Source organism: Crinia signifera, chromosome 3 (assembly GCF_055691185.1).
Source record: "Crinia signifera chromosome 3, ASM5569118v1, whole genome shotgun sequence".
Lineage (NCBI taxonomy): Eukaryota > Metazoa > Chordata > Amphibia > Anura > Myobatrachidae > Crinia > Crinia signifera.
Genome location: NC_139219.1, coordinates 278,086,390 through 278,108,140, shown reverse-complemented (window position 1 = coordinate 278,108,140; position 21,751 = coordinate 278,086,390). Strand labels below are relative to the sequence as shown.

General features: G+C 44.0%; 1 protein-coding gene across 18 annotated transcripts in view; it reads left to right on the top strand.

Moving 5' to 3' along the window:
- Positions 1–14,802: 14,802 nt before the first annotated feature.
- Positions 14,803–21,751, top strand: part of KIF1A (kinesin family member 1A) — a 146,840-nt gene continuing 139,891 nt past the window's right edge. For 9 of the 18 annotated variants that reach the window (XM_083178166.1, XM_083178165.1, XM_083178155.1 and 6 more), the window contains exon 1: positions 14,804–15,052. The gene's annotated coding sequence lies outside the window, so the exon portion shown is untranslated. Of the gene's footprint in view, positions 15,053–21,751 lie in introns of all 18 variants that reach the window. The other 9 variants (XM_083178164.1, XM_083178163.1, XM_083178162.1 and 6 more) reach the window with 2 other exon arrangements.

Here is a 21,751-nt window from a genome sequence, read left to right as displayed (position 1 = left end):
TAAAATGGCCCTGGAGATGGAGGAGGCCACCAGGACTGGAGGAGGAAGCCCCACCACTGTCAGCTACAATGCGTATGAGGTGAAGCTGAAGCGCATCATCCCCCCTGAGGTCCTGCCTGGCATGCATGTGGCGGATTCTGACAGGCCACAAACGCCACCGCGAGCTGGTAAGTATGACCCCATGCAATCTTTAACATACATGCCAATGTATTATACCTGTAATGTGCACTTGTATTGTTATGTTTTGTAAAGTGCTGCTGTGGAACTACATAGCCCAGCAAGGTCATGCACAAGAAAATGTCTGCTCCTACTTTGAAATTGCTGATAATGCTGGGCCTTGTAGTTCCACAACTACTCATATTGATTAACAGTGTACCATTCTTTCTAGCAGACTAACATGTATGTGTAGAAAAACCCTGTGGTGTACTGGTGGTTTAGCTGCCATGCCTACATACCACCGAGTAACCAATAGTTGTCATGTGTACACTAGTTTACTACTAAGCTTTAAATGAAATAATTGACTATAAACCAAAAAAAGGTGGTCAAGATATAAAGCAGTCCTTATCCATTGGATATTGTCCATTATTGTAAATTCAATGCATGTTTTCAGAAAATGCTTAGCCTTAGCAATGTCCATAATGCCTGTCCATCTTTCCTTGTACAGATTGTCCATCCCGAAGTGCTGCGGCATCCAAGAGAAGAAGGCCCGTTGCTGCTGAATCTGCGGAAGCAGGTAAATGAACAAACCACACCACATTACACATACAGTACACACACCCATGTTACATCAACAAGATCTCAAACTACATTCAGCTCCTGCTGCTACATTGCTACAGAAATGAATGTAATCTGAGCTAGGCATGTGATATATTCTTAATGCCAATGTTGCATGCTGTATCGGGGTACATGTGTAAGTGCATAACACAGGTATGTGCGTCAGCCATCTATTGCCCTATGTAACACAGTGTATACGACAGTGTGGCCTATATATGCATCAATACTTACCTCTTCATCTGTATCCACAGGTGCTATACAACTAGGGAGCAACACAACAGATTCTTCAATACTGGTGCTAGACGAAATGGACATCATTCTTGATCCGGTCGACACCTTTGCGGCAGAGGAAGAAATGCAGACCTCGTCACAGAGTGATCTTCCCCCAAGTGGGGTGTCTCCCAACCCACCCCCAACCACCCACCCACCCCATACATAGTTACATAGTTACATAGTTACATAGTAGGTAAGGCTGAAAAAAGACTTGCGTCCATCTAGTTCAACCTGGTATAGATATCCATTGCTGATTTGGTTGGTTCTGGTATTTTACAGACAAATTATATTTCTTATTTGTACCCATGGATGTTTTTCTCCAGTAAATGTTTGTCCAACTTTGCCTTGAACGCATTTAATGAGCCAGCCGTTACCACCTCTCTGGGAAGAGAGTTCCAGAGTTTGACTGTTCTGACCGTAAAGAAATTCTTTCTACTAGCTGAATGAAATCTTTTTTCTTCTAATCTATACTCATGCCCTCGCGTCCTAGATTCCTTTCTAGTAGAAAATAGGGTGTGTGACAGTTCCTTATATTGGCCCTTGATATACTTGTACATGTTGAGCATGTCCCCCCTTAAACGTCTCTTTTCTAATGTAAATAGTCCCAAATTGCTTAATCTCTCCCCGTAGCTTAAATTCTCCATTCCCCTAATAAGCTTTGTTGCTCGCCTTTGGACTTTTTCTAATTCTATGATGTCCTTTTTATAGTGTGGGGCCCAGAACTGTACTCCGTACTCTAGGTGAGGTCTCACCAATGCTTTATATAGTGGCATAATTACCCTTGAGTCCCTAGTTTCCATTCCCCTCTTAATACATGCCAGAATTTTGTTGGCCTTTTTTGTAGCTACATTACAATGGGCACTACATCCTAGATTGCTGTCTATTTGGACTCCTAGATCCTTTTCAAGTATGGAATTACCCAGTTCCTCTCCGCTAAGGTTGTAACTTGCACACTGGTTGTGTCTCCCAAGGTGCATAACCTTACATTTATCTACATTGAACCTCATCTTCCATTTTTTTGCCCACTCATCTAGAATTGCAAGATCATTTTGAAGCATGGTGACATCTTCTGGTGATTTGATGACTTTGCTAAGTTTTGTATCGTCCGCAAAGATGGATACATTGCTGAGTAACCCTATCCCAATATCGTTAATAAAAATGTTAAACAAAATGGGCCCCAAAACCGAACCCTGGGGCACGCCACTTAGTACCGGTATCATATCTGATACGGCACCATTCACAACCACTCTTTGTTCTCTATTACATAGCCAATTCCCTACCCATCTGCAGATATTTTCACCCAATCCTAGGTTCTCCATTTTATTAATCAATCTCTTGTGTGGGACAGTATCAAATGCTTTAGCAAAATCTAGGAAAATCACATCTACAGCATTTCCATTATCGAGGTTTTTGCTAACCTCTTCATAGAACCCTAGTAGATTAGTTTGGCATGAACGATTTTTCACGAACCCATGTTGGTTAGTACTGAGTAGAAGGTGATGATCTAAATATTCCTGGATACCATCCCTTAAAAATCCTTCAAATAGTTTACCCACAATTGATGTTAAACTAACGGGTCTGTAATTAGCGGGATCTTCCTTTTTTCCTTTTTTGAATATTGGCACTACCTCTGCTATTCTCCAATCTTTTGGTACTATACCTGACGATAGTGACTTGCTAAAGATATAATGTAGGGGGGTAGCTAGTTCATCCCTTAATTCCATTAATACCCTCGGATGAATCCCATCTGGCCCTGGTGACTTATTTGTTTTGAGTTTGCTTAGCCTCAGTATTAATTCTTTCGGCGTGAAATCCACAATGAGATCTGGCTTATTTGTCCCGTTTGTGGTAAATGTTCGTTCCACAGTCTGCTCTCCCTTAGTAAATACTGATGAGAAGAACTCATTTAACAGTTTTGCTTTTCCCTTGTCCTCAGTAACACTTTTTCCACTAGTATCAGTTAATGGGCCTATGTTTTCCTTAATTAAACGTTTACTATTTATGTATTTAAAAAATTTCTTTGGGTTGTTTTTGCTTTCAGTGGCTATGCACTCTTCATATAATATTTTAGCTGCTTTGATTACCCCTTTACAAGTTTTGTTTGATTCTTTGTATTTTGCGAATGCCTCCTCATTCAAGTTATTTTTATAGAATTTAAAGGCTCTGGTTTTATTGTTGATAGCTGACCTTACTTCTTTGTCCAACCATGGTGGCTTTTTTTTGTTGAATTTACCTTTAGTTACTTTAGGAATGTATTCAATAGTTAGTGAATCAAGGACCTTTTTTAGAGTATCCCACATTTCCTCTGCATTTTTTCCCTCCATAACCGTTTCCCACCCAATTCCTGTTAGGGCTTCCCTAAATAATTCAAAGTTCGCTTTTCTGAAGTTTAGTATTTTTGCAGTTCCTTTTTGATGTAATTTACTGAAGTTGATTTCCAGTGAAACCATATTGTGATCACTATTCCCTAATTGTTCAATTACTTTTGTGTTTGAAACTAAGTCTGTGTTATTTGTTAATACTAAGTCCAAGAGCGCCTCATCACGAGTTGGAGTTTCTACCGTTTGTGTAATAAACTGGTCTTTAAGTAAGCTTAAGAACCCATTGCTTCTTGCTGATTTACCTGTTTCGTTTTCCCAATCAATGTCGGGTAAATTAAAATCCCCCATAATTAATACCTGACCCTGATTTGATGCTTGTTTGATTTGGTTTAAAAGAAGAGACTCTTCCCTTTCATTTATATTTGGTGGTCTATAGCATACCCCTATTATAAATTTGTTTTTCGGTTTCTTATTATTGTCGGTTATCTCTGCCCACACTGTCTCCGAGTTGTCGTCTTCCAGGTCTGTGCTCATATTTTTCTCACATGATGTTAAGTTAAGCAGCAGCTACTGCTTCCCAAGTAGCTAACTCCTTGGTTAATTTCAAGGACAAACAGTTAGAATTCATGGCCTCCCAAAGCCTCCAAATAGGTAATATACAGGGGTACATGCGTGACACCTTCCTTCAGTTACGCAAAATTGCACGTAGGGTACGGGTAGGTGTAGGCACTCAAGTGCGCATTGCCAACAGTATTGACACCCGTTTTGCAGAACTAACTGCTGCAATAAGGGAGCAGAATATGCATATTGGAAGCCTGGCACAAAGTCTAACAGCACTAACCCAAACATGCACAGCGCAGACCAATGCCCTACTAGCTATGCAGGCCCAAATACAGCAGCAGGAAGCCAATGTGGGAGGTGGCACTGCATCAACCCTCAGCAGTGTATCCAGCACCCCAATAAGTGGCTCACCCACTTCCCCACCCCGTCGTAGTGTGAGGACCCGTGGTGGGCTTAGTGCAGGGTCGAGAAGTGGTGTAGGGCTGCCTGATGCTGGGAGAAGGTAGCTGCTATATCAGTGTGTTTAGTCATTGAAATGCCAAAGATCTTTGTACATGGCCCCACAGTTGTTATTTACCACATGTCAAAATGCAGAATGCTTCACCCAAAAAAAAACAAAAGTAAAAATTGCTAACCGCATACCATTGTGTTTGTGTCTTTTTCTCAATATAAATTAATGTGTGAATGATAACATATTGTAATGGTATATGACTATGGGATTGCACTAAAGTAGTGTGGTATAACTCCTTGGCTGTGAAAGGTTGCGGATCTACATATTCCAGCAGGCTCTGACACTCATGGTTTGGACTGTAATGGTTGTAGTGTGTCTGGGCATGCTGGCACATGTAGTTCCACAACACCAGTGAGCCATGTTTGACTGCAAACTTCATTCATACATGTATCAACAGTACCTAGAAGGTAGATAGCAGCAAGGGATAGGTCAGCACCACCATGTGCATCCGTTGGGGACTGGTGTTAGGTTAAATGTGGGTGGAAACAGATGGTATTGGTCAATAATTTGTTAATGAGTACACTTACAACACTGGTACATTTTAGAGTACAGGGCACATGTGCTTAGCAGAAAACTTACGGCTGCTGATGTATGTCCGCAACAACTTCTTTATAGCAAGTAACAGTTGAGTAAAATGCTTAGACAAAGTGGCCTGTGATACCACCAAGGGCCATGAGGTCACACACTGAGTGGAGGCTGTGGAAAAATAGTAGAGGGCACACATTAATTTGTGCTGGCCAGACACTGCATAGTTGGCACCTACAAAATGGTACAATTCATCTCTCACCTGCTCATATATCTCCTACAGGGTAATGGGGTTCAGCGTAACCATCCCCACAACCTGTTGATCCGACAGGTAGTCCAGGTACAGGCGAGCACCATACATACGTGGGGTACCCAGTAGTGGGGGGGCTACCAGGATCTGGCGCGCAGCTTCCTCTCTCCTGCGTTGCTCCTCCAAATGGGACACATCACAGATAAGCAACTTGAAAATAGTCATAAAAATCTACATGATAAACCCTCACAGGTGTCCTTACTAATGTTGGGGTTAATGTAGGGGTGTTTGTGAGTGATCATGAGGGCACCTGTGATGAAATTAACCATGTGTGCACTTGGCCAAAATGAGTTCTGTGCAAATTCGCCAAACAGAACCAGGTCTGAAATAAGTGCGATAATTAGACACCTAAAAAGTGCGAATTGCGAATGCGCATAGCATTAAATAAGCGGTTTGTATACTTTTGTATTGGAAAACATCTGGATGCGATAAAAGTGCGAATTAATCTCGCGCTTTTGGTCCGCATACCTTTACGCACATAATATGCGATTTCTGTCCCTTAACGCATCCCATTAAATTGCCGATTTCTATGAAAAATGCGATATCGCCATTTTGTGGTCTAAATAACGCCAAAAAACGGAAATCGCATCCCATAGAATGTCACCCTTTGTAGATTCCCATTCTCCTCCAACACTTAATGCTTTAGCAAAATGGGAATCAGATCTCTCATGCTCACTGTCAAGTGTATACTGGTCTGAAGTATTTCATACATGCTTTCATGTATCTAAATGTATATCACATGTCGAGCTTTTTTATAAACTACTCCACCGGTTATATCTCACACCGGCCAGACTACATTCCATCTGGCCATCTCACTCAAACTTGTGCTGGCGCAGTTGTGGTGAAGTGGGCACATTACTCCACACTTTCTGGGCCTGCCCTGTCCTCACCCCACTGTGGACAGGAGTCTTCACCATGTTGTCGGAGGTTTTGGGCTATCGGGTACCCCCCATCCCAAACTTGCACTTTTACATATTTATTTTGGTGCACTTTCCCCAGCTGATAAGTATGTGATGGGTCACGTGTTAATATCAACTGAGCTTCTGATCGCAAAACTCTGGCGCTCCCCCCAAGTCCCCACCCTATCAGCAGTTGAACAAGCAGTTCAATCACACTATGAATACGAAACAGCGAGCCTCCGATTCGCTGGTGGTCTATCTAGCTACGCCCTTCGATGGACTTCCTGGAGCAAATATAGATCTCTCCACCCCTGAAATAGGACCTCTCTATGGTCACCTTGCGGTTGTTGTTTCCCGGGACGTAATCGCTTTGATAGCTACCTGATGGGTCTCCATGTACCTATTGCCAACCATTGAAATATTGTTTATTTATTCTTTTTCTTCTCCCTGTATGACCAGTATTTGTTAGCGACGGTTTCAGCAGCACTGTTCTTAAATTACACTCAGCTATCCTGATATGTCTTATTTTGGCTGTGTCTCACGACAATCTTTGTATTTCTACGAATGTACCCCCTCCCCCTGTATCCCACCTCTCCCCCTCTTCATTCTGTATCCCCCCCTTATTTGTGTTTCATAAAAAGTTAATAAAAATCAAATTTTGAAAAAAACATTCCTGTCCTGAATGATTCATGGCCAACCACTCATGCGTCATGGGGGGGTGGGGCGGGCCGCAGTGGACGGACAACAGCTACTCAGAGGACGGAGCCGCAGTGTGGGAAACCAAGGCAGGGCACAGCGAGACGGGAGCCGCAGCAGTGGAGCACGGACCCGGGCCTAAAAGCAAGTAACAACAGTACTATGTATTGGGTGTTATAATGGGGGTGGGGGAACTGCTTGTGGTGTCCTGGTATAATTATACAGGGAGAGCAGCCTGTGGTGTCCTGCCAGGACACCACAGGCTGCTTCCCCTGTATAATTACACCATGACAGCCTTGGTATAATTATACAGGGGGAGCTGCCTGTGGGGTAAGGTATAATTATACAGGGGGAGCAGCCTGTGGTGTCCTGCCAGGACACCACAGGCTGCTCCCCCTGTATAATTATACCAGGACAGTCTTGGTATAATTATACAGGGGGAGCTGCCTATGGTGTAAGGTATAATTACACAGGGGAGCAGCCAGGACACCACAGGACAGGAAACCACAGGCTGCTCCCCCTGTATAATTACACCATGACAGCCTTGGTATAATTATACAGGGGGAGCTGCCTGTGGGGTAAGGTATAATTATACAGGGGGAGCAGCCTGTGGTGTCCTGCCAGGACACCACAGGCTGCTCCCCCTGTATAATTATACCAGGACAGTCTTGGTACAATTATACAGGGGGAGCTGCCTATGGTGTAAGGTATTTATACAGGGGGAGCAGCCTGTGGTGTCCTGCCAGGACACCATAGGCCTGTGGTGTTTGGTATAATTATACAGGGGGAGCAGCCTGTGGTGTCCTGGTATAATTATACAGAGGGAGCAGCCTGTAGTGTCCTATCCGTTTATTTTAATACTGGGGGGGGGGCAGCCTGTGGTGTCCTGATATACTGGGGAGCAGCCTGCGGTGTCCTGTTATTATACAGGGGAGCAGTCCACGGTGTCCTGTTATTATACAGGGGAGCAGTCTGTGGTGTCCTGTTATTATACAGGGGAGCAGTCTGTGGTGTCCTGTTATTATACAGGGGGAGCAGCCTGTGGTGTCCTGTAATTATACAGGGGGAGCAGCCTGTTGTGTCCTTATTATGTCGTTATTGGTGTCGTTTTTTATTAATACATATTTTTTTACCGCATATCCCCTCCCACTCTGCTTCCCCCCCTCCCTACATGAATCCTCCGCCACCCCACATCCTATGCCACGCTGCGTCTCCCCTCTGTCACCCTACGCCACCCTGCGTCCCCCCTCCCATGCGCCTTTTCTGCAGTCTGAGGGGCTGGGGACATAGCCAGCAGTTCAGAGAGCCACTAGCTATGCCCCCACAGCTGCGAAAATGGGGTGTGGCCTTGTTGAAATAGGTCACACCCCCATATCACTAGGCCACGCCCCCAAAAATTTGGACAGGTTACCCTGCCCTGGGGCTGCTTCAACATATTTCCCCGGCTGCTTTTAATTCCCAATCCGCCCTGCTAGTGCCCTGCGTCTCACTAAATCCTCCTAGCACCCTCCTAAGCAGCCAGAGGTTCCCTTCTCCCTCCCTACCACCCCTCCTCATCTCACTACATCCTCCCTAGCCGGCCGGCTCTGGGAGCGTAGACTGTAAGCTTCACTGGGGCAGGGACTGATGTGCATGACCAATTACTCACCGTAATATGTGTGCGCTATATAACTAAGGTTAATATGTTGCACATTTACAATTTGTTAGTTTATGTGCTGGTAAGCTAGGGGTGGGGGATCTGTTTCACAAGACAGGGAGGTTAGAATAAATTATAGGATATGTATTGGCCCCCTGTTATATTGATTATAGTGTTCCCTCTAGAAAGGAGGGCGGGCAGGGCGCCGCAGCGCAAGGTGGGCAGACCGGGCCTGCCGACGTCACAATTGTGGGCGGTCCCGGGCAGCGACGTCATGAAAAGGGGCGTGCCCGGGCAGCGACGTCGCGAAAAGGGGCGGGCCCGGCCGGCGCCGTCACTAAAGGAGGCGAGGCCGGCACCGCCGAAGTTACCGTGCTGCCGGGAAAGCGCTGGGAATCGCCGTCTAAGGCGGCGCTGCGCTTCCCCGTGCACACAGCCAGGGCAGGCACCACGCTGTTTTAGCAGGGCACTGCTAGCAGGGCAGGGCGCATTTTGCCCTGTAAAAATCGGGCAAGGCGCAGCGCCCCGCTAAAACAGCCTAGCGGGAACACTAGATTATTGAATATTGATTCCTTTATATATATTAGGGGTGTGCTACCATGGACAAAAAATGTTCAGATTGGATATTTGGAAAGGAGAGGGTTTGTCTATTAGTGGTGCACCATTGGCAAAAAGAAGAGGAATCATAAAATATACCTTTTATTGGTTATACATTTAAAAAACTGTGAAATATGACAAACAACATATAACATAAACACAAGTGAAAACAGTGCACTTTAAAAGGCACATGCGGAGTCTACGAGCAGTTACCAATCTCTTCTTGTGTGTGACACTTATCAATGTTCCTTTTATTTTTATTAAATATGTATATTAGGAAAACGTGTCTTGATGGTTAGAGTTGTGTGAATGATTTAGGGGTCCCGCAGTTAGTCAGCAGCCATATAGTTGCTAGTTTCCTATTGAGTTGTATGCCAGGTAGAATTTTAGTCACAGGCTCTTGTAAAACTACCTCTTAATACGTAGGTGATGCTATGTATGCGGCTATTCCAATCTATTTCATTACAGTGCAGAGGCACTAGTAAGTGAGTTTGGTAATGGTGCCATCATACAGGGAATTGATCATTAATGATAGGTAGTTACAGGAGAATCTGTTACAGTGCAACATTAACCTGGTTCAATATCAGTTACAATGTGGTCAATACCTATCATGTACTGTTACCAGTGTGTTGCTAGGTACTGGCATACAAATTTAGGACTGTTGGTAATCACGTAGCCTTGCTGACACTATATCGCGCCGTTGCCTTCACAGGATCTCCCTATGTGGGGGATACAGACTGTGATGCAACCCGGCGTGTACTGCCCGTCACAATAGTCACCACTAGGTATCATGCGGCATTACTGTATCACGCGGTTGCCATCAACAGGTTCTCCCTATCTCGGGGATATACACTGCGACGCAACCCAGCGTGTATTAGCCGTCACTCGCCTTGCCCCTGAAAATCGTGCGGCGGTTGGGGTAAGACTGTGGACGGTTAGGTTCAGGGGTACATTAGAGTCCTGAAAAGGACTGATATTACATTCACACACTCGGCACTGCTCTACTACATATTGCCCAATAAACCGACTTTCATTTTTAAACAGAATAAGTCTTTGAAAACCCTGTTAGCCCCTAGCGAACTGAAGGAAATCACCGAAACAAATATAACAGACATAGCTACCAACAGCTGGCTAAATCCTAAACCCAATGGATGTTTCAAATGTGGGAGAAATTCCTGTATCACTTGTAATTTTATTCAAAATAAAACAAAAACAATAATGATTGAAGGTGATAAGAAACCAGTGGATATAAGAGGCTTCATAAACTGCAACACAGAGTATGTGATTTATTTACTGACCTGCAATTGCGGACTTTAATACAGTATGTGGGCCGTACCACGAGACCCTTACGTGTAAGGTTCCTGGAGCATCGTAGGAACATTCTTAATAAAAATTTACTCCACAGCGTCTCCAGACATTTTATTGAAAGTGATCCAAAACATCGGTACTTGTGTATTTTGGCGGCGCCCATCGCATCGCATACCATAACACATACGATGGTATGCGATGCGACGCGATATCGTACGATAGTGCACGATGGCATACAATTTAGAAATTGTATGCCATTGTACATGGCATACGATGCCATACGATGCGATGCGATGCGATTAAACATTGTATAAGCACCCTAATGGGTGCTTATACAATGTTAAGCACCCAAATGGGTGCTTACAATGTTAAATGCACCCCCACGCCACCCCCCACTATAAACGTGAACCCGAAGCGTGGCGAGCGTAGCGAGCCCGCGAGGGGCGGCGGTACGCGTCCTACGACCTTTTCATACCCCCACTATCCACGTCGGCGTGGAGTTGAGAATAGAATAGTGTGGCGAGCGCAGCGAGCCACCGAGCCCGAAGCGTGGCGAGCGCAGCGAGCCCCGCGAGGGGACGCGGATACCTTCCCAGGTAAACGCGTCCCTTCGCGGGCTTCACAGGTGTCCGCGTCGCCATGGACACCTGTGAAGCCCGCGAGGGGACGCGTATAACTGTGAAGGTATCCGCGTCCCCTCGCGGGGCTCGCTGCGCTCGCCACGCTTCGGGCTCGGTGGCTCGCTGCGCTCGCCACACTATTCTATTCTCAACTCCACGCCGACGTGGATAGTGGGGGTATGAAAAGGTCGTAGGACGCGTACCGCCGCCCCTCGCGGGCTCGCTGCGCTCGCCACGCTTCGGGTTCACGTTTATAGTGGGGGGTGGCGTGGGGGTGCATTTAACATTGTAAGCACCCATTTGGGTGCTCAAAAGCACCCTTTAGGGTGCTTATACGATTTTTGGTCGTATAGGGGGTCAAAATCGCGTCGCATCGCATCGCATGCCATCGGGTGCATGGCATGCGATGCGATGCGATCTGTTCGTCGTACGACGGACATCGGGGGCGCCGCCAAAATACACAAGTACCAAAACATCTAAAACTTTTAGGATTAGAACACATTAAAATTATGAAACGTGGAGGCAATAGGTTCAAGACCCTTTGCAGCCAGGAAATATTTTGGATATTCAAGCATAATTCATTGTATCCGAATGGCCTCAATGAACAAATGGAACTTAATGTGGTTCTTTAAATAGTCTAAGAGATCTGAAAAGGCTGTAATTATGATGAGTTTGCTTTCGATTGTCACTATGTTGCTATACAGTTTGCCCCTGGGTATACCATTAACACATCTGCCGGTTTCAGGACCCATTGGGGCATAACACCCTGTGTTTCCTTTTATTTATTATTTCTCCTCAAAAAATCAAGAAATAATATTAGAAATATATTTTCTCTGTGTCCGTCTAGTTGAAATTTAGCATGATTATTTTTACCAATTACTGTCTCGTTATGTATTTCTTGCTAAAATAAATAAAAAGTCTAATGATGTCTATCTTGTATATGTATTTGGGGTAAAATCTGGTCAAATCTTACCAGCATGTATATTATAGCATATCTCTGTGATGCAGTCCGATATGTCCCGATGTATCCAAATAAGAAATGAAAAAGGATCTCCCCCTCTATATGTCTGAACATTACCATCCAAATTCTAAAGACCACTATGGATCTCAAGTTTTCCCTCTTCGTTTTATTTTCATATTTATTTTTCAATTTTATTACTTTTTATTATTATTATTATTATTATTTATTATTATTATTTTTATTATTATATTTTTTTTATTTATTTTGATCATTTTTTTCCCTTTTTATTTTTTTATTTTTTTGTTTTGTGTTTTTTTCGATATATATAATTCATTGTATATATTTCTCAGTGTATAACTCCACAATTGGTCCCCCTCTAACGAATGACCTCTAACGAATGAAATCTACTGTCTATGTTTGCGTTCCATTTGAGGCAGGAATAAGTATCCTGCGTTCCATCTGCCTATACATCTGCGCTCCACAGAAGCAGGAAATAGGTACACTGCGTTCCATGTAGCCGCAGTATCGCTTGCCGGAAGTGACGCGACGGCAATACAATAAGCTAACCAATAGGGCCGGAGCAGTGATGATATGTCACTTTCGAGCCTTCGGGACACTTCAATTGTTATGAATTAATTGTATGAGCATACCATAACCTCATCTCTTAGTGGATTGCCCCTGGCAGGGTGCTAATAATCACTTATTAATTTACTTCCTTCTAGTTAAAGACGCAATGATAGACGCGTCGCTATGGTTACCTATCTGTGAATGATGGATAATGAGAAGTCGGAACGTCACTTCCGGTTTCGGTAAAACAAAACATTAGATTGTTCTATGTGATTACTACCGATCTATTGAATGCCTTTTGAAATCCTATACTACTATTACTGCCCGAATCTATGCCGAGTATAATCCAGTGAATAAATGTATATCTAGGACATTTCTGTTTGATAATAAAAATAATGACAGTGCTAACCCGGAAGTAGTTAGACCGAAAAAGGTCACATTCTGTCCGTTTTTCCTTATATCTTCACCCTTTACAGTCTTTTATTTATTTATGATGTAATTGAATCTGAGTATTATCAATATATACAGTCTCCGAGCAATCACTAATATTTGTTTTTAATGTGTTTTGAAGTGCATGCATCAATTACCTATGCTAATTACCTATACAGGAAGTAGGGTATATAAGTGAGGTACCTGTTTGACAAAATACACCTTGATAAAGCTGTGAGCCAACACAGCGAAACGCGTTGGTGTTTGCTGGACGCTACTTGGAGAGAGACTAACACCAAGTCCCTTCAATGAAGTACTGACCACCATTCTCATCTGATCCTGTCCTAAAGACTGTTTCCACTGAGACCGTGAGAAGCCTTACAAATCCTGATTGCCATTCCAACTGGAAGGATTTCCCGGGCTGGCTATAAACATCATCTTTTGCCAACGGGCCTACCTCCTAGGGAGTTACCAGGACATTCCATCACACAGCCATAATTACACGGACGCTCTCTGGACATTTATGGACACAAGTTCTTTGATCAGTGCAGGTCTTATCAACACCACACGGGTGACTATACAAATACCCCAGCTCTCCCAATAGGTCCATTGCCATTCATTCATTGTTTTTATACTTATATTTGTTATTATTATTTTTCTTGTGTATATGTGTATGAAATTAATTTAATTATTAAATATTTTTTATTGAATTGATGCAAGCACTTGAACTAGTACTTTCTCTGAGCGCCGATTCTCCCCCCTTTTTCTGTTGATTCTCACACCCTATTACATTGGCCCATGGACTTGTTCAGTAACTCAGAAACCCCTGTGTTCCATTTGTTCTGTACTAACTTGTCTCTTTCTTATGAATTGTATCCAAGCTGCAAGCCAGCCACAATTGCAGATACAGTAATATTTGAACCTACTAATTATAGCCTAATTGTCTTTTTAAAACCCCCCATAAATCCTGCATTATGGAAGCTGAAGCTGAGGACAGCAGCATTTTCTTCGTTCTAGTTGCTATTCTAGAACTTGTGGAAATGGAGTGCTGTCCAAGCATCTTGTGTCTTATCATCTGTAATGTGCTGTCTACTTCTTACTGTGCCAGGTATCACTCTTCTAGGAGACAGTGTACATGAAAAGCTGCAACTATAGCAGTTACTGAACTGATAGGAATGTGGGGCAAAAATAGTGACTTTAAACCGGAATACGGTCCCTAGGTTGTCCACACGAAGGTCGACATTCATTAGTTTGGCCGGCATTAGGTCGACACACTCAAAAAGTCGACATAGTTTAGGTCGACATGGTCATTAGCTCAACACAAGCATTAGATCGACACACTTAGGTCGACATGGCTTTAGGTCGACAGGGTCATTAGTTCGACACAGGCATTAGGTCGACATGGGAAGGTCAACAGTCAAAAGGTCAACATTATCACGTTTTTTTGAGCCGACACGTGCCGACAAGCGATATTTCATGCCCTACCATCCACTAGGGCGTGGTGGGAGAATAAATGAGTGTGCCGAGTGTACTACTTCATATACTTCATATATGCTATCTCATATTAATCTAAAGTGTGTCCATGTACAGCATCTATCTCATATCTGTGCATCAATATATCGCACTGTTTTATTAATATCTATGTATCTATCTATCTATCTATCATCCATGAAAAGTGTGCCCTAGTGATGGTGTAGTATCTGCACTAACGTCACTGCACTCTCATCAGCACCACCAGCATCAGGTCTCCTCCCCTACAGGCTCCCTCTCCCCACCTGCTCTTCCTCTCCCTCCTCCTCCTCCTCCCTTCTCTCCATCTCTGTTTCTCCCTGTGTCCCAGCTTCAGCAGCCTGACCATCCCTCCTCCCCCACATCACAGCTCCAGCCAACCAACGCTGACAAGCAGGGAAGGGCCCAGAGGGACAAGCAGGAGGCACAGGACAGCAGCACAGCACACACACACTGGGAGCTGTGACACAGCACTGGATCATTCCCACTTGCTGTCAGCCCAGGGAGGTCTGATGCTCCACCGCAGAGGGAAGCAGTGACAAGAAAGATAGCCAGGTACCTCCTTTCTCCCTTCCTCTGTCTCCTCTCCATCCCTCTATGCTGACAGACAGGATGACTGGCACTGTATACTTGCACGCCATCTCCCTGCAATGTCTGCATTAGTGCTGTATATGGCATGAAAATGCATTTTCCATGCCCCGTTCTCTATTTTACTTGTCCTTGATGGTCTGTCCTTATTTCTGTCCCTTTCTGTAGCATGTACCATCCTCGGTTCATCCATCATGTCTCTTTGATCTTCACCATATCAGCCTATGTCCTTATTTTTCTCTTCTGTCATTGCCCTCCCTTCCTCCTTCTTCCCAGCTCAGTCTCCCTCCCTTCTCTCGCTCCCATGGGACATTCCTGCACCAGGTTTAACCCATTCTCTGCTGCAGGGACCTGTGGTTCACATCAGCTATCTATCAGTCTGCTACTGTCTTTTATTACCTGGTGTCTAGCCATTATGTTAGTGGCTTAATGGCCTATGGGTACCATTTCAATACAATTGTCATCACTGTGGAGTATTAGATCATGAGTGGGAGTCTTATGTGTGTTATATTACTCCCCATCTTTCTGATACTGCTATGCTACATATGGTCCTGCTGAGCTGGCTTCTTGTGTACTATGCCTATCTTCCTATACACTATATTCATGCACTGTACTTTCTATGCCTGTCAGTGTAAAGTGTACTCAATAACAGGAATGAAGGGCTGGGGTTATCTTTGTATCTGTCGTACGACATAACCTGTCTGATAAACCCCCCTATTTCTTTCCTCAGTCCCCACCGCCATGTTTTGCTGAGGCTTGTAACAATACACAACAGCGTCACACCTGGGCAGACATTGCGTTGGATACAGATGCACCCTGTGCATTATGGTTGGGTGGTGTAATATTAGTCTTTGTAGCCAAAACATAAGGCTATGACACTGCAAACTCTGGTACTCTGCCCGCCCATTGCGCTTGCATCCCATTCCTGGCAGCTGATCTGTTTACAGACCATCACAGGGAGAGGTTCCAGGATAAATGGTCAGCAGGGGAAGTGGTCCAGGCTAGTGGTACAGCAGGCAGCTGTATATGGAATTAATGTGTACAAGGGAGAGATTGCTGAAGCAATACCCACCTTTGTGTTTAGATGACTGGAATTGTCACCTGCAGTCCTGTACTGACGATATCCATCAATGTTAGCAGCCAGCAGTCAGGGAAATATTTGATGACGGTATAATACCATACTCTAGATCTATGTCTGATTCACTGGTGCGGATAGGTAATGCACAGGCCTCTGTCACAGATTAATGTAATGGTATTTTGCTATTGATTTTAATCATGATTATAGTATAACGGTGGGAAAAGAGTCATTTTCCTGGTCTCTTATGAGCTGTGTTGGAAGCACGCAGGTGTCATGTAAGATGCAATTTAGTAGCCAGAAAAATAGGCTATGCATTTTGGTTTATTCAACAAAATGCTCATTTTGGTTTTAATGTCTGTTATTATTGCGACATGAATAATTCTCATGCACAGTTACATGTATTCTCTCAGATGTATTGTATGATACAGACAGGGTTCCTGGCTTATCATGAATAGCGAAAACAGCAAATGGCTTGGTTCTGTGGAGGAATGCCTGGATGTGTCTTCCACCTTCACATGGATGTACCTACTGTATGCAAAACTAGGAACATTCTAGTCTGTAGGTGTAAAAATCTGAAGAGGCATAATATACTGTATAATGTGCAATAGTGTAACTGTTTTATCAAAAAGCCCTACTGCCACGTTATACACCATTCTGCCACTTTAGACAACATCCTGCCACTTTATCCCCATCCTGCCACTTTTTCGCCCATCCTGCCACTTTATCCACCATCCTGTCACTTTATCCACCATCCTGCCAGTTTAACCATCACCCTTCCCAGTGGCGGCTCCAAAGGGGGGCTGCAGCACAGTTAAAAATACAAATAGTGGAACCACACCCATTGCCACCAACTGCCATCCAAACGGACTCACTGCCAGTAGGTATGGCTCCCCTATTTGAATTTTGAACTGGGCTGCAGCCCCCATTTGGAGCCGACAATGATCTTTCCACTTTATCCACCCTACTACCACTTTATCCACCATCCAGACAATTTACCAAACCTACTGCCACTTTATCCACCCTACTGCTACATTATCCACCATTCTGCCACTTTATCCACCCTACTGCCATGTTATCCACCATTCTGCCACTTTATCCACCATGATGCCATGTTATCCACCATTTTGTCACGCTATTAACCCTACTGACACGTTATCCACCATTCTGCCACTTTAGACAACACCCTGCCACTTTATCCACATCCTGCCACTTGATCCACCCCACTGCCACTTTATCCACCATCCTGTCACTTTAGCCATCCTTCTACCACTTGATCCACCCCACTACCACTTTATCCACCATCCTGTCATTTTACCCACCCTACTGCCACTTTACCTACATCCTGCCACTTTATCCACCATCCGTTCACTCTACCACCCCCTTTCATCAATCAATATTTCAGCTGTTCTGTTGAAATACTTTTATTAGCTTTGCCTAATTTACGGGTTACATAAATCAGAAGCATGAGTAGACATGGGAGCTGTGATACATACTACATGTGCTACTTTTGTGAGAAGGTTTCTATACACTGGGCACTAGAAATGAGCTTCTGCACCAAACTGGAACAAGTGTGTTGGATGAGACCTGAAATTCGCCAGCTCCAGAATCCGTTTTTTTGTGGAGTATTAATAACTCTGCGTCGGGCCAAAACAATTCCACCACTCCCTGGGCCTGATTCAGTCTGCTTACATGGAGGCAGCAGCTACACACAAGTATGTTAATGCAGCAGGAGACATCTGGTATAAGCATTTGTGATCCAGTGCTACGTCCTAGGCACAGCATTGGATCACCTGTGATTTCCTGAATGATCCTACCGGGACAAGGATCACATACATGGGGATTCAAATGAGGATTTGATCTTTATTTTGTAAAGCAGGTCACAGCATACCAGAATAATTCCATAGGTAAGCGTAGTTACAGGCAGCAGCATACAGGTAATAAACAGACATAAACAGACTCCCGCAAATGCTCCAGTGGTCCCTACCATAGCCCACTTGCCAGCCTATCGCTTAGGCAGTTAATTCACCATCAAGAGCATTTGCACTCTGCCCTGGAAACACTTATATCAGGAAATCACAGGTGCTGCTGGTTACACTCATGGCTTCTGCTACTGCTCCAAAACCTGGTCTGGATCCTCCACATTACTCTCATTTGGAGAGATGCTGCCTCTGCCACACTACCAAGAGGCCAGGAAATCTCTGTCGGCAGATGGAGGCCCATGTGCACCTGTGGAAAAAAAAAAGTGTGCACTACCACCACCAAAATAACATTGCCGTCTGCTGTGCTACATGGGCTCCTAATAATAATTATTATATGGTGAATTTAATGATTTCCTGAAAAATTTTATTGCCACAGTTTCATGGGTAGGTACAGTGCACTGCCAGTAGGTAGTGTACTGGCACTTCTGCAGTAGGTAGTAGTACCTTCCTGTAGAAGTAAAGGTGCCCATACACTAGTGAGATTTATCTTCAGACCTGGCTGGTTGGAACAAAAACATGGTTATGGATGAGTGACAGTTTGTCAGTTTTCCAGCATTTTCAAGCAAATGGTCAACTGTCATTTGCTCTCATCCATAACCAGCCAGACCTGAAGATAAATCTGCGTGTGTATGGCCACCTTAAGAAAATTCATACATATAGAAGTGACATGTAATAAACACTACTTGCTGTATTGAGTGATAAAAAACATTAATGAGAAAACAAAGGTGAGTATCTGAAGCAGGGGCGGGGCAGAGCCTCACAGGCTCCACTTTTGAATCTGAGGGGAAATTACATCCTTGGAGAAAGCAAAACCTCAAATGGGATACATACCAATTACCACTTTGGGAAGCTGGCAGTCAATACCGAACCCGGCATCCGGACAGGAATACTTTCCACCCCACAACCTCACAGCCTAACCCTGAGTACCCCCTTAGTGCCTAAACCTACCTGGCCTAATGCTACAGCTCCCCACATAGTTATGTTCAGGATGTTGGCAGTCAGGCTCCAGGTGCTGGCATCCTAATTGATGTTGTCATTCTGGCGCTTGTTTCCTAGCGGTAGTTGGGATGTAGACATCGGTATTATGACTGTCAACAACTGTCCGCCTGGATGCTGGAAACCCTCCACACACACACACACACACACACACACACACAGATATAGTAGCAGATTGATGGTATGAGCTTATCCACCCTCTTCTCACTTTATCCACCCTACTGCCTCATTTTTTTCACCATTCTACCACTTTATCCAACATCCTGCTACTTTATCCACCCTTCTGCCACTTTACACACCATCCTGTCGCTTCATCCACCCTACTGGCACTTTACCCACATCCTGCCACTATATACACCATCCTGTCACTCTATACTCCCTATTGCCTCTTTGAACACATCCTGCCACTTTATCCTCCATCCTGTTACTTTAGCCACCCTTCTGCCACTTTATCCACCATCCTGTCACTTTATCCACCCTACTGCCACTTTACCCACATGCTGGCACTTTATCCACCATCCTGTCACTTTATCCACCCTACTGCCACTTTACCCACATACTGGCACTTTATCCAACATCCTGTCACTTTATCCAACATCCTGTCACTTTATCCACCCCACTATCACTTTGTCCACCCTACTGCCACTTTATCCACCATCCTGTCCTTTTATCCACCCTACTGCCACTTTACCCACATCCTGTCACTTTATCCAACATCCTGTCACTTTACCCACATCTTGGCACTTTATCCACCATCCTGTTACTTTAGCCACCCTTCTGCCACTTTATCCACCCACTACCACTTTGTCCACCCTACTGCCACTTTATCCACTATCCTGTCATTTTATCCACCCTACTTCCACTTTACCCATACCCTTGTCACTTTATCCAACATCCTGCCACTTTACCCACCATGCTAATGCTACAGCTCCCCTCATATTTATGTTCAAGATGCTGGTTGTCAGGATCCAGGTGCATCATTCTGGCGCTGGTTTCCTGGTGGGAGTGGGGATGCTGACATTGGCATTATTACTGCCAACATCCCGGTGGGATGCCCCCACTAAATTACCAAGTGCAGTCACTTATATAAAGAACAGCAATGTGGCCCTGCACTGGCATTGTGTATATACTGTGACAGTGAGGCTTTCTGTATATACAGTCAGGGAACAAACTCATTCATTCTATTTGATTCAACTAAGATTGGGAAAATAGTGATCCCTATACATTTATTTCTAGAAATATTTTGGAGTTTTTAAACAGATTTGGAAGTTTCTACAATATAGAGACGAAGACTAAATTGTAAGCTTGTGAGCAGGGCCCTCCTACCTCTTTGTCGGTTTGTTACTATCCAGCTGGTTTCATCACTGTTTCCAGTGAAATCTGCTGCGCTAAATAAGAAACTGTAAATAATAAATAAATAAAGTAATAATGAAATGCTCTCACATGTTACATCAGCCCCACCTGCAGTGCAGCATTGTTTTTCTCCCATTTGCAAACAAAATGTGCCCTGCAATCAGGTCTGAATTAGGCCTATAGAGTAGAAACATGATAAATGATTAGAGGCTGGTGATTGGTTTGAAACATGATCAATATGTAAGAAAGCTGCTGATTAAGCAGAAACATGTTTAATTTTTATAGTCCAAACTCTGGAGTAAAAAAGTCTATGGCAATACTCCCCACATTTCCAGCAGTGTATACAGTACTGCTGCTACTGTGTATAACACACACATGAAACCTTGGGCTCATATATTGTGCATAATTCTGGCTTTGGTACTAGTCAGTGCCTCCACAGCCATTTATCACACCGCATGTCCCTGTCAATTTGTGCCAACGAGGGGGATACAGCAGACGCTATACAGTGTAGGAAAGGAATAATGATGCCCATCATCCATTGATGGTTGGCCACTGATGGTTAATGGTTATGCCATCAACAGAGATGTTGTTCCGTTGATGATGCTACAATTTATTTTTTCCCACATCGCATGCAGCTTATCCTCACCCCGATATGCCCAGCTTAGCCGGATCCTCCTTCTCTGATTGGCCCACAACATTCATGTATCCCCAGCTAGTAATGATCATCAATGGCTCGAGCCATTGTTGGTTTTCCATTCATGCTTTTCTGCCATCGATGTGAAGTAGAAATGTCACCACTGATGGAGACCATATAATGTGAACCATTCAATGGGCATGCTTCTAAAGGCATTAGACCCGCTGACTTGCCTGTACAAATGGGCACTGTCTGTGACTGCGCTGTACAATAGTATTTCCTTAAGAAATCAATGACATTTGTCAGCTACAGTATGGTGACATTCTAATGGGCCCCATACATCAGCAATCACAATTTGTGGATTTTCAGATATTGGGATATTTTGGCCAGATAAATGGATTTTACAATCTATCTGACTTTGCCCACACATTACAGATTTATTTCAGTGATCGGCAGATTTTTCCATCTAAAGATTGCATCTTCATATCTGGAAATTGCCTAATCGATTGCTGTTCATAATGTAAATAGATGAAAAAGACGAATTGGGAATGCCCACACATCTAAAAAAGATCCGCAGATAATACCAGATTATTAAGCATGTTTAAAAATCTGATAAAGCAATCGAT